The following is a 13,689-nucleotide window of genomic DNA, read 5'->3' as shown; positions in this document are numbered from 1 at the left end:
TTCGTAGCGGAAAGTTTTGATAATCACCCAGTCCACCACCAGTCAATAAGTGGTTTGTTCAATCCGAGCACAAGGGTTCTTAAAAAGGAAAAAAGTTATACTCTTTCGTTCATCCGACAAAAAATTTACATACATGGCTACATTGCCATTATATTGCGGTATTGTTGTACAGCAGGTTGTATTAATATTATCTTACGAGTACTTTCTGTCGAAAATATTTCGAAAACTAAGGCACACGTCAAACCAAAACCATTTATATCCATAAATTTCATTTTCTATCAAAGTGCTAAGTTTAAACGTGATCTGTGGTAACACTTGGATATCTACCCTTGTAAGAATAAATAAATTTGGTTCACAACAATGAGGTGTCAGTGACTAGAGCTCCTAAATGGTTCAGAGACGCCAATGCTGAAAAGGACGTTTCCAGATTTTTCGAAGCGGTGTGGTTCAAGCACAATATTTCGGCCGATCATTTGAATCTTTCCTTAAAGAGACAGCGAGTCCGAGGCACATACATAATACGAAATAGCAGAGGAGATTTGACGACCCATCGCGGATCGATTGACCGGAAGGGAGGAGCAGAAGCAGCAGGTCCGGAGAACACACGGCGAACGCCTTCCGCCCCCTCCCGCCAGAGGCCCTCGTTATCTCAAGATGGGCCTCTTGTCAGCCCCCCCAGCTCACATCCCCGCCCCAAAAAATGCTCCCCTAAGATACTTTTCCACCCCACAGCATTTCTACGACGCACTGGATACAAGGGTTATTTTACAATATTGCTATCCCTCGGATACTTCCATCTACATGTCTTCTACAGCAGCATTACGGTGTATTTCAGAACTACGATGTTGCTCATAATGTATTTAACCCTTTCTGACCCAGAGCTGCTTCCGGGAGATCTCAAATTTCAAGATTTTTCATTTTGAAAACTTGAAAATTTTGCACTCAACCATAATTATCGTGGCCGCTATATCTCGTCATTACATTTTACACCACAAAATAATGGGTAGTTTAGATATTTCCTTAATATATTAGGAAATTAATACATTTTAGACGCTGGTTAGAAGCAACACTGGGCTGTAATGGGTTAAAAAAGTGAAATACTTTACGCTATGCGTGGTAATTCTTCACCAACATTATACCTGGAAGCATGTTTAAGTTTAATTTCAGAAAGGGAAATGTCCCAATAGTTGGACTAACTCTGGTCAAACTATCCCTTGCATCGATAGCCCAGGTCTTATTCCACTGTTTTCCAACACCAAAAAATGCGTACAAGGCCTTCCACGAATGCACATAACAGGTAAAATGTAAAACTACAAAAAAGTTTTTAAGGTTCCATCAAATACTAAGTCCACGTGGTAGTCCAAAATTTTTACCACGTCACAACGCCAATTTTGGCCACCAATAAAATGAGTTTGACAGCAAAAATATCAAATGACACACAGTTAAGGTTTTCTACGAGGTACTAACGCACACTGAGACCCAATATTGTGTGATACTAAAATTTCCACAGTAAAATAATCGATAATAGCAAATGAGATGTATTGGCACAGATTAATTTTCTCCCACAGATGTACATGCCCAATGGAAGGAATTTTGTTACCCGAGAAAATAAAAATGTTGAAAGTTGTGAAGGATTTCCCAAATTAACCAAGTCATTGACATTGGCTGAGGATAAAGTTCTTATATATTTTTGATGCAATCAGATTTTTTTAACTTTAAGAAAATGTAATCTGTATTCCGTGTAAATGAAGGTATAATAAATACTTCACATATTAATAGTATTGATTTGTTTATTGTTAACCCTTTCACATTTGCATAAAAAACTTTGAAGCGTTGGCAGTGCATACAAAATCTTTAAGGTCGCTTCAGCAAAGATTTCTCTTGGAGGCCACTCAGATTTCTCATTTCTTAATTGTAATCATGCTAACATTTTGTGTATGTTGCAAAAAGCAATAAATTTGTCCATTTTTTAAATTTTATTTAGTGTGAATCATTATATAAAAAAACACCCCGCACGATGTCATGCACATTTTGCCAAATTTTGACGATCTACATTGTACGCGAAATTTTTTCCTTTTTAAACTTTTTCTATGGCTGACCTCCACAGGATTGATCGTTAAAATAATAAAAATAATTGAATATGTCAAGTCTACGTTTAAAAATGATGGCTTTCCTGCGATACAAAATTACATAAAAATCCGTCACAAAAAAATTCACGAAAAAGAACAATTTTAATGCAGTTACAGCGTTGTCTGATTTCAATAAATTCTCCGATTTTTTACATGAAATTTAAAACTACAACGGCAACATATAAGTGGTGACTTTATGTGCATTAGGTTTAACAGTATTTTACTGGTGAGTGAATTATTTGAATTTTCCATTATCTGTTTTTTTTTATTTTACTGTCAATGGAGTGGAGTTATAATTTTGATATTTTCCGACATGCTATTCCCACGACGATTAGATGGATAAGGCCCAGTGCGTCCCGTAGAAGCTAGATCGGTGTTGCCACTTAGTGTTCATCATCATCATTAGCCAACAATCCTAAGATTGGTTTGAGGAAGTTCTGCATTCCTCTCTCCTATCCGCTAGCCTTTTCATAGCGACGTATTTCTTTTAATTTATATCCTTTATAACCTGTCCTATGTAACTCATTCGGGGCCGTCCCTTATCCTTCTTCCTTCCCACCTGTCTTTCTGCGATTGTATTCATTGGGCCATCTTGTCCCATAATGTTGCCGAATAAGATGTCCTGTATTCTCCTTAAGGTTTTCAGAAGAGTTCTCTTTTCTCCCACTCTTCTCAGCACTTCCTCATTTCTTACTCGATCGATCCAATTTATCTTGTTTTCCTTCGGTATGACCACATTTAGAATCCTTCCACCATTGACGATTCTACTCCTGTCGGCCTCTAAGCCTCGATTATATAAATAAAATTGAGGCAAACGGCCTTAATTATAGCATAATTTTCCATTGTATCAATTTCTTCATCTTGACCTCGATTATTTAATGATATTAACGTCTCTGAGAATAGATGCTCCATATTCAAGGTGCGGTCGGACGAGTGTGAAATAGCACCTTTCTTTTACTTTCTCATCCGAAAATCTTCCCACAATACGCTTGACGAATCCTAATTTCTTCAGGGCTATGCCGCAAATATTCCTTATATTTGTTCCCCACGAGAGGTTCGAGGTTATCGCAACTCCCAGGTGCTTCAATTCATCTGTTACCTTTACGTTAATACCATCCACTGCATATATATGGTTATAGTTGGACGTATTCCGCAAGAAATGTACCGTCATGCATTTGCTCAGATTAAGTTCGAGACCCCACTCTTGGCTCCACAAATGAACGTTGTTTAAGTCCGATGATAGAATTTCATAGTCAGAGTGATCACTAATTTGCGATAGATGACAGCGTCGTCAGCAAATAAACGTATTTTACTGCTAATGCGGGAGCAGAGATCATTAATGTATAAAATGAAAAAAGGGGCCGATTACGCTTCCTTGTGGAACACGTGATGTAACTTTTACTACATCAGAACTAATTCCGTCTATTAAAATTGACGGACTAGTATAGTACTAGAATAAAAGAGTTCTTGACGGACTATCATAGTACTAGATGAGTGGATTTGATTCGGTGGGCGATTGTTGAGTGTTTGTGCAGTGGAGGTATCGTTTTGTAAAATCTTTTAAATGCGCGGCGACTGACAGCACATTCAGTGGCTGAACGGACGATCCTATACAGTAATATCCGCGGAAATTCCCTTCGTTCCTTCCGTCCCCTCAAGCATCCACTCCCGACACTTTAAAACGGTGATGCAACGAGGGTGGACGTTCCTCCTATGCCATTTCGTGCAAAGGAGGGAAAGAGCGGGAACGATGAGGGGTTCGCATACGGGGTGCGAGGCGCACATTTAGGGGAAGGGTCCACTATTAGAGCCCTTCTTCGGGAGGCCTATTACGCACAGAGAGCCAAAAGGGTGCCGCCAACAGGGAAAAGGGCCAACTAACCACTGGCGGACGGCATTCTCCGCCTCTTTCCGGCCGTGAATTCGACTGTAATGTCCACGAAGACAAAGACTTCTTCTTGCATTCGAAGGCAAACCAAAGGGGACTTCTACATGGAGGTGGCCACAGTCCTTCCCTTAGAAGCTTGATTGTTGTGGCCACTTTGGGAGCATTTTAATTACCTTTTCGAAAAGTCCACAGTGTGGCGATGAGGCAAGAGCGATCCATATGTCACTAAGTTTACGTATCTGTTAAACAGTTTAGTACAGGATTCACTAACTCAGTTTTAACTGTGTGGTATTCCATTTTGAAGTTTCCTGGATGGATAAATATTACTTAAAATAGTTCTTACTCTGAATAAAGCGACCTGGGTTTCAATAAATAATCTTCATCATCAGCCGTAAATTATTATCTATCTATCAATCTATTTATCTATATGTGAGGAAGAAATAACATTTACGTGCTTGCAGACACAGCAAAGATGATAAAAGTAATTTTGCTAAGTATGTATTACTTATTTATTATTTATTACTTATTTATTATTTACTTAATATGTAATAGTAATTTATGTGATTTTAAAACCGCCGCGAGTTAGACTATAGAGAGCAGTTAGAAAACATAATAAAAGATATACTGAATTGTACGTTCCACAAAAGTTAAAGAGACCGACCCACGCTTCAAATGTATACTTTGTCATTTTTAAAGGTATATACCATTTGCGAGCTTATTTAGCTCTCCTCGATTCAACACGTCAACCCACTGACCCTAAGGAATCCATTTCCCCGGTAACTCTTCCCCATCAATCCATTCTTCCGTTACGTAACCCAAGTTACTACAATAAGATTTATAGTTAATAATTTCCGCCTGGTGTTAATCATAATTTCTCGAAACCAGGGTCGCTTTCTTTAAAAAAAGTAATAGATATCCATCTAAGAAACTTAAGTTTAGAACAGAACGACTATAAATTACTTTTGAAATAGATAATAAGATTGACTGATCTACAAACCTTGTGTTGAGTATTCGCACCACTGATGGACTTTATTTCAATGGCCGAAAGAGGGCAGTGAGATATTTGCGCCATTTTCCGATACAATTCCGTTATTTTTTTGTTTGCAAATGTTTTCCTAGGTTTATAAGGCAACAAACCCGCTCTCAGTCGCTGTTACACCGTGCTAACGGTCAACATCCAATCCTCAAACCATTCGACCAGAGTTGAAGAAGAAACCCTGGGGGTAAGTCGCTCTTTGCTCTCATATATTTTTACAGTCCACTCTTTTCTAATCGTGTACATCCGGGGAATATCTAGTTCCCTCAAGTTCCGGACTGCGGACGGAAAGAATGAAGCCTTCAATGATCCATTATCATTAAAAATAGCCATTGCCAACTGATCTTTTTATGAGTATAAAAAATTATTTTTCGAATGTTTTGCTAATTATGACGTAATTATGAAGTACAACTTGCAGTTTACAAAATCGTAACTACGTAATTTCGTGTTCCGTATTCCGTATTTTATTCCGTATTCCGTTTTATTCCGTATTATTAAATATTAGGCAAGTTCGGCGTAAGAAATACTGAAAAAATATATACGGATTATCAAACACATTATTCCCAGTATTTGCTGTAATATTTGAAATCGCGTGGACAATGTAGTTACAGTTAATACAGCGCAGTAAACATGCAACAAGATTAGGGATAACAAATGGAAAATTCGACACAAGGGCATTAATTTGAGAGGTACTTAGCTCAGGCAAGGCGGAGTCCAGATTGCACTCAGAACAGTACTTCCTTAACATAGTTCTTATAAGGCAATCCAGAGGACTCTTGGGCAGGGGAGCGTGAGGTGGAATCTCACGGGAAGGTGGAACATTTCCTTTCTGTTTCGTTGTGTAGACAAACATTGGGGTTGGGGTCGACTTTACATTGAAGGAGAGAGGTACGGGTGGCATGGCTATGAAATATTAGTTTGCTAGGTTTGATGATCTAAAGCTCGGACAAAAGAAACTTTTCAGCAAAAAGTTAACAAAATAGACTTCGTCAAAGAAACCCTCACTTGATATATAATACAACGAAAGTATCAATGAGAAATACACATCATTGAATCCAAAATGACAGACTTTTTTTAAGGAAAAAGATAAAATACGCCCAATCTTCCTCCATGCTTGCCATTGCAGAGGAGTGGACTTACCAAAAGATAAGGTGAGGTCTCCGAATTAGTCGGCGAAGGTTCGTCCCAGCTCATTTCTGGAGATCAATGTTTTCCAATTCTGCAAAGAAAGAAGGAAAGCGAATTAACCAAGAGTAATACTGAGTTAGTTCAAAATTGATCTGGCCATGCGACGTGTTCGAGTTGATGATGCGTTCAGAGGTAAAATAAATATAGGTGTACCATAATGGTCAGTCTGGGGTCAAATTTTTTTTCCAGCATTTTTCACTCAAACTCACATAGGCCCCTATGCCAAGCGCGGAGTCACCATTGTGGTTATCTCTCTAAGAAATATATATATTGTAGACTGTATTACTAACTTTAAAATTGGCCACTTTTAATTTTACAAGTAATTTTTTATAGTTTCAGCCATTAAAAAAAGCACCAAAAATTACCATTCTGGCGAGCTAGTCGGATACAGTAAATTTTCAAACGTCCATATTTTGGACAATATCACGGCTATAATCTTGTAAATGTCTTTATTTGGAAGTGATTTTTTATTATTTTCAATTATTGGTAACAAAAAAGTTTTGAGTTTAATAGAAAGCGTAATAAAAATTTCCCATAAATTGTTTCAAATTCATAAAATTGTGTCAACTTTTGATGCTTTATACACATCCATTTAGCGTGACATATGTACATATCAACTTAATACTTGGTTTTACACATGTCAGTAGTAAAGTATTTTTGCGACTTCTTAATTAATATAAAGGCACTTTCGTTGCCTTTATGTTAATTAAGACTTTGAATTGTGAAAAAATAAAAAGTTAGCCTAAACAAAAGAGGAAATATCTCAAAACAGCCATTATTAAAACTTTCAAAAAAGGTCACGGTTTCAAATTCTGGGTTCACAACCCCTTCACTTAAATCCTTGAAGTGCGTATCAATGCATACCTGATTATTTTTTTATAAGAACAGTACACAAACCAATAGCTAAAAATTTTATTTTACTGTAGAGTTTCACACTGACCCAAACAGGAATGAAATAAATACAGAAACTTCTCAAAATAATATTAAATAAATAATAAAAAATTGGCTGTATAAGTAGCATTTTCGCTGTCATTTTATGGAATTAATTTTTAAATGCGATATTTATTTACATGCAAATTTCTCATCACAGATGACCCAGCGAAGTTCTGATCGTAAGGCAGGTAAATATATAATCTATGGATGACTACACTAATAAGTTTTGCCTGTTCACCTAGCCAGTACAACCTTGCCTTTCCTTCATGAGGAGGCGTTGATTAACATAACACCAATATTAAGATTCCGGCCGCAACGCCTTCAGGCGTTAGGAAGATGGCAACATTGTTGAAACTAACATTCCAAGGCAGCAGCAAAGACTTCGAAGGAAACAGAAGTGCCTCTTTCCCTATTACCGTAGACACGATAGAAGAAAAGTTGAACGTATTCAAACCGCGATGCAAGGCATACACCCAACGGCTTAATTCCTAGGATAATGGGAAACAGCATATTTCAAAATGGCGTCAAAACCGAATATTTTCATTGCTTTTTATTGGTGGAATTTACTGTAAACATCTAAATATTACCCCGCAAGCTGCCAAAAAGGCGTGAGGCGTATGGGGATGTTAGGACGCCTGCCGAATAATCATAAAAAAGAAATGCTCTAACGAAAATACTCTCAGAAATTATTTAAATCTTTAATCCTGCGGGGGAAAACGAATTCCTATACTTATCCGTTCCGCAAAATATCTCTCTTAATTTATCGTTTCTGTCGGAAATGTGGTGGGGTTCTAATATGATGTTCGCCTATATCCAATCTCAATTGCTCAAGCAATCTAAGTCTAAAAAAAAGAATCTGAAAATTTCTAAAAAATATTCTGCAGGGGCTCTTTCTCTCAAATCGCAGCTTAGGCCAAATTTCACTTTTCCCTTCCTATTCCGGCGCCACGGCGCCATATCACCGCAATTCAGAGCTCAGGTGGCAGCGCTCTGAAATACGTATGTATTACGACTGCCCGGAGATGCAAACGCATCGACTTCCGTTTACGATCGTACGGATAACCGCCGGGACATTGATCCGGACGATAGTAATGGGAAAGGGTCAAAACTGGACTCCAATTCCCTTTTCTCACCCAGGGGGCTGCAGGTGGTGGCGCAAATCCTCGCCCTCCCTCGAACCCTTCCTCTGGCAATTAACGGCCAGGGTCAGCGTTAGGGTAAGAAGTCAGTGGCGTCCGAAGCGAGGACATTACACCCAGAAAGGGACCCGCAATGTTATTACGTAAGCGATGGTTTCCCTTTCGTACGAGGGGAATATGGAACAAGCAGTGACCCAGCAATCCCTCGGATTACTCTACGGCTCGATTCTAATACGCATACAAGTGGCCACGAAGATAAATTATTTCAATTTTCGGGGAACAATTCGCCACCTAGCTCACCGCCGAAGTCTCGGCCGGCAATTTTTGCTTAACACCCACCAGTTTTTTAAAGAAAAATCATTAATTATTCCATGCAATAGAGAAAAAAAAAACTTTTTCACGAAAAAGGCGTTCTTCAAAATATTCTGCCTCCTGAATTCGAAATGATACTAAAAAATTATCGTATCAACCATATTTTTGGCCTAAACTGTGTATTTAATACCTACAATAAAACTTTGTAAATTTCACAGATATATCTAATTTGAACTACCGGTCTGGCCCAGATGATGTCACACTGCTACGAAACTTTTCAAATGTGGTGTCGTACAAATATGATGCATGTAAAATTTAGAAAGTTTTTTAAATTAAAACTCACAGTTTAGGACAAACTGTGAATAATATGACTTTTTTAGCATCATTTTCCAGTTCAGAGGCAGAATTATAAGAAGAACACATTTTTCGTGAAAAAATATTTTTCGCTGTTGCATTGTGTAATAATGAGTTTTCTTTGTGTCTGTAGTTGTGAAGTAAAAACTGCTTGCCTATTCCTGGGCAGTGCTTTTTGTTGTCATGAACATGAAGCAATTACATCAAGTAACGTCAGAAAATATTGATTACGTGCTATTCTACTCAGCGTACGTAAATGCATCAGGGGCACTTTTTATATTAGCAATTCCAGCACACTGCCAAGTTCACTGCGCCAACAAAATGCTTACACGGTATTCGAACCTTGGAGTTTTCTTCCTCCTACAAGCCGGACCCCAATTCCACATGACCAACGAACAGAAGAATAAGGATGAGATGATATCTCGGCTTTCGGGATGAACATAAAACGGAGGCATTCCGAAGAGAGCAATAAAACGTGTCATTCTTCCGTGAACGCCCTCATGTCATCCGAGCCGATTATTCGACCAACACATCGCCCCACTTTGGAAATTCCCTTTGTGTTTGAGTTAGCGACCACCACGGTCGCCACTTCGTCCCCTACAGCGCCGCCAGTGGCCGACTCGACAAACAATCGGCACTTCGCAACCTTCTTGAGGAAGAAAGCAGCATGACGGCGCATAAATTGAATCTTCGGCAAACGGATATTACACAAGAGAGAAGAATTTATCATTCTCTCCGGTCAGATAAAAAGAATATGAACGAAGTAATGTTCATCACCCATTGTGAACGGCTTTTCCGCCAGTCAGATTATTCGCATCTGATAATAAATGTAAACGAATAATTTCCTAAGTATCTAAGTTTCAAACTATCAACAAATTCATATGTAACCCGGTCAGCTATTAGATGTATTGTCACCTACGGCCAGCCCCATGACACTTCCTATCCCACACCATTGGGAACCCATGGTCTTTTATTGAAGTCGTTTCCTCAACCTGCCGCACGTTTGCCGGGGCGGCGCCACGTATTCTGGAGGGCAAGAATTAGCGGGTAAGTTAATTTCCGTATTGTTGAGCGCATACTACAGGTGAGTGGAAATAGTCATTTTTGTAATTAATTAAGATTTAGTTTTCATTTATTTTCAAATGTTAGTCTTCTGCATTATTTCCTTATTGTTCTACATTAATATTTCGTGGATATATATCGCGGATTTACTGAAAAAAGGAAAATGCCGTGGACGTGTGTGGTACCGCGTTGCACCACTGGTTATGGCCACAAGACTTCGGGGATTTCGCTTTTTAGAGTCCCCAAGGACCCTGAGAAGCGATGAAATAGCTGTACGATTCCTTTTTTGGTGTGCTAAAGCTCCAAAATTCATACATATTTTAAATTACAGGTTCTGCTGTTCCAGTGGTCAATGTCATTCACAGTAGAGGAATGAAGTAACACTGAGAAAATGCAAGATGTGCGACGGCTTTCATAAACTATTCATCATTCTCTCCTACTAAATTGAATCTCTTAGAATGATTAGTAATTAGAAATAGAAATTAGTAATAGAAAGAATTAATAGAAATGTTAAATTGTGAGTACTTAAAATTTATTTTTCATGACATTACCTTGCATTGACTGTATAAATAATCTCAGTTTCAATAGCATTGTGTAATCATTCTGGAAATGTAGATTTGATGTGTGTGTACATTATATAAGTTGGAAAAATGTGAATCGTTTTCATTCTTAATACCTCTTTCGATGATTTCTTTTAATGCAGCTGTTATTGATGGTGCGTGCAACTCTCATGAAAAGTACATTTACCGCGTATTAGCAGTATTAGCCTGTGGTTTCTGTCGTACTACTCATCTTATTTTTGGGCGAGGGATAATATTTCAGATTTGCCAGCACCTGAAAGTGATCAGACATCCGCAAATCCCTCGGATTATATCCATTGCACTGTTTTCGTGGAAGTTTATTCGGAAATTATTTGCAAAATCTCTTTCGTTCTTATCTTTCATAAGGTATTTTACTTCCTTAAATCTCAAATTATTCCTTTGGTGAGTAGGCAAGCATCGTTATAAAATAGCCTTTAACGGTAATAATGGTACTTCCGGAAATTATTCACCCCGTTCAACGATTAAATATGCCTATTCTATACCCGCAAAACGTCCCTAGGATAGAATCATTTTTTAGGTTTGCTGTGCCCTGCCATTATTATTATCACTTGATCGAGACTCAGGAGATTAAAAACATTAACATACGTCACTTCATAAGAAGTATTTCACTTCGGCCTTGGTAAGAAGCCGTTTGTGTTTCTGATATTATATTTGTTAATAGTGTTTGAAAGTAAGGAATAACATCAGTATTCTTATAAGGCCGTGGAAACATGCCGATGGGCTCGGAGGCAATGGTGCGTACGTAGCTTCTATGACAACTTATATTAACGTTTACCACAAGATAGCTATAAATAATTATTTCCTTAAAAATACCTTTCCTCACTACATAAGGTTTTAACTGCTGACAATCTCTCGTTATGGCTGTAACTGATTTTACAAAGGTATGGAAGCAGACGTAGCTGAAATCCAACGCCTTCCATTTGATTAATACTCACGTATGAGAACGATTTCTAGGTATTTTTCGCTATAAGATGTTAAGTGCATATGAACTTGTTAACTAGTAACCACTGTCGATGTGTTTATATTCATTTTTGCCATAAATTAGTTCATAATTACTGAAGTATCGTATACAGATACGTAGGAAACTTGCCCTTCAGGATAGGTGGCGCCCCTACCGGCCTCAACGGGAAACGGCTTCATTAAATGACCATGCCTGAACGGAGAGTGTCCAGACCTTCTCATATTCTAAGACCGTGCCTACGGCGCATTTGAATGGGTTTGCAAAAGTCGCCACTCGCGTCGCTGATGGCATAGCAACCCGAGTTTCACAGGTAAATAAGCTATTATTATGGCCGTTAAACAAAATTTGTGTCGGTGATTATAAAATCGATTTTTTATATTTTTTTGTTGTTATGGAAGATTTGAGAGACCGATTTCTCATATGAACACTGTGATAATATGCTGTTGTTAAGTAATGTGCTTTATAGGTAGCTGATGTGACTATTGGACAGCCCCATGACACTTCCTATCCCACTCCATTGGGAACCCATGGTCTTTTATTGAAGCCGTTTCCTCAACCTGCCGCACGTTTGTCGGGGCGGCGCCACGTATTCTGGAGGGCAAGAATTAGCGGGTAAGTTAATTTCCGTATTGTTGAGCGCATACTACAGGTGAGTGGAAATAGTCATTTTTGTAATTAATTAAGATTTAGTTTTCATTTATTTTCGAATGTTAGTCTCCTGCATTATTTCCTTATTGTTCTACATTAATATTTCGTGGCTATATCTCGCGGATTTACTGAAAAAAGGAAAATGCCGTGGACGTGTGTGGTACCGCGTTGCACCACTGGTTATGGCCACAAGACTTCGGGGATTTCGCTTTTTAGAGTCCCCAAGGACCCTGAGAAGCGATGAAATAGCTGTACGATTCCTTTTTTTGGTGTGCTAAAGCTCCAAAATTTATACATATTTTAAATTACAGGTTCTGCTGTTCCAGTGGTCAATGTCATTCACAGTGGAGGAATGAAGTAACACTGAGAAAATGCAAGATGTGCGACGGCTTTCATTAACTATTCATCATTCTCTCCTACTAAATTGAATCTCTTAGAATGATTAGTAATTAGAAATAGAAATTAGTAATAGAAAGAATTAATAGAAATGTTAAATTGTGAGTACTTAAAATTTATTTTTCATGACATTACCTTGCATTGATTGTATAAATAATCTCAGTTTCAATAGCATTGTGTAGTCATTCTGGAAATGTAGATTTGATGTGTGTGTACATTATATAAGTTGGAAAAATGTGAATCGTTTTCATTCTTAATACCTATTCCCATGATTTCTTTTAATGCAGCTTTTATCGATGGTGCGTGCAACTCTCATGAAAAGTACATTTACCGCGTATTAGCAGTATTAGCCTGTGGTTTCTGTCGTACTACTCATCTTATTTTTGGGCGAGGGATAATATTTCAGATTTGCCAGCACCTGAAAGTGATCAGACATCCGCAAATCCCTCGGATTATATGCATTGCACTGTTTTCGTGGAAGTTTATTCGGAAATTATTTGCAAAATCTCTTTCGTTCTTATCTTTCATATGGTATTTTACTTCCTTAAATCTCAAATTATTCCTTTGGTGAGTAAGCATCGTTATAAAATAGCCTTTAACGGTAATAATGGTACTTCCGGAAATTATTCACCCTGTTGAACGATTAAATATGCCTATTCTATACCCGCAAAACGTCCCTAGGATAGAATCATTTTTTTAGGTTTGCTGTGCCCTGCCATTATTATTATCACTTGATCGAGACTCAGGAGATTAAAAACATTAACATACGTCACTTCATAAGAAGTGTTTCACTTCGGCCTTGGTAAGAAGCCGTTTGCGTTTCTGATATTATATTTGTTAATAGTGTTTGAAAGCAAGGAATAACATCTATATTCTTATAAGGCCGTGGAAACATGCCGATGGGCTCAGAGGCAATGGTGCGTACGTAGCTTCTATGACAACTTATATTATCGTTTACCACAAGATAGCTATAAATAATTATTTCCTTAAAAATACCTTTCCTCTCTACATAAGGTTTTAACTGCTGACAATCTTTCGTTA

At 38.0% G+C, this 13,689-nt stretch overlaps 1 long non-coding RNA gene across 1 annotated transcript in view; it reads right to left on the bottom strand.

Annotated features, from left to right (window-relative positions):
* LOC124174122 overlaps positions 1–13,689 on the bottom strand; it is a 132,177-nt gene that overhangs the window by 68,457 nt on the left and 50,031 nt on the right. Inside the window, exon 2 of the long non-coding RNA XR_006868869.1 lies at positions 6,194–6,272. This is a non-coding gene — a long non-coding RNA (uncharacterized LOC124174122). The remainder of the gene's footprint in view (positions 1–6,193; positions 6,273–13,689) is intronic.

The sequence above is a fragment of the Ischnura elegans genome, chromosome 2 (assembly GCF_921293095.1).
Source record: "Ischnura elegans chromosome 2, ioIscEleg1.1, whole genome shotgun sequence".
Classification (NCBI taxonomy): Eukaryota; Metazoa; Arthropoda; class Insecta; order Odonata; family Coenagrionidae; genus Ischnura; species Ischnura elegans.
This window is presented reverse-complemented; position numbering and strand designations above follow the sequence as displayed.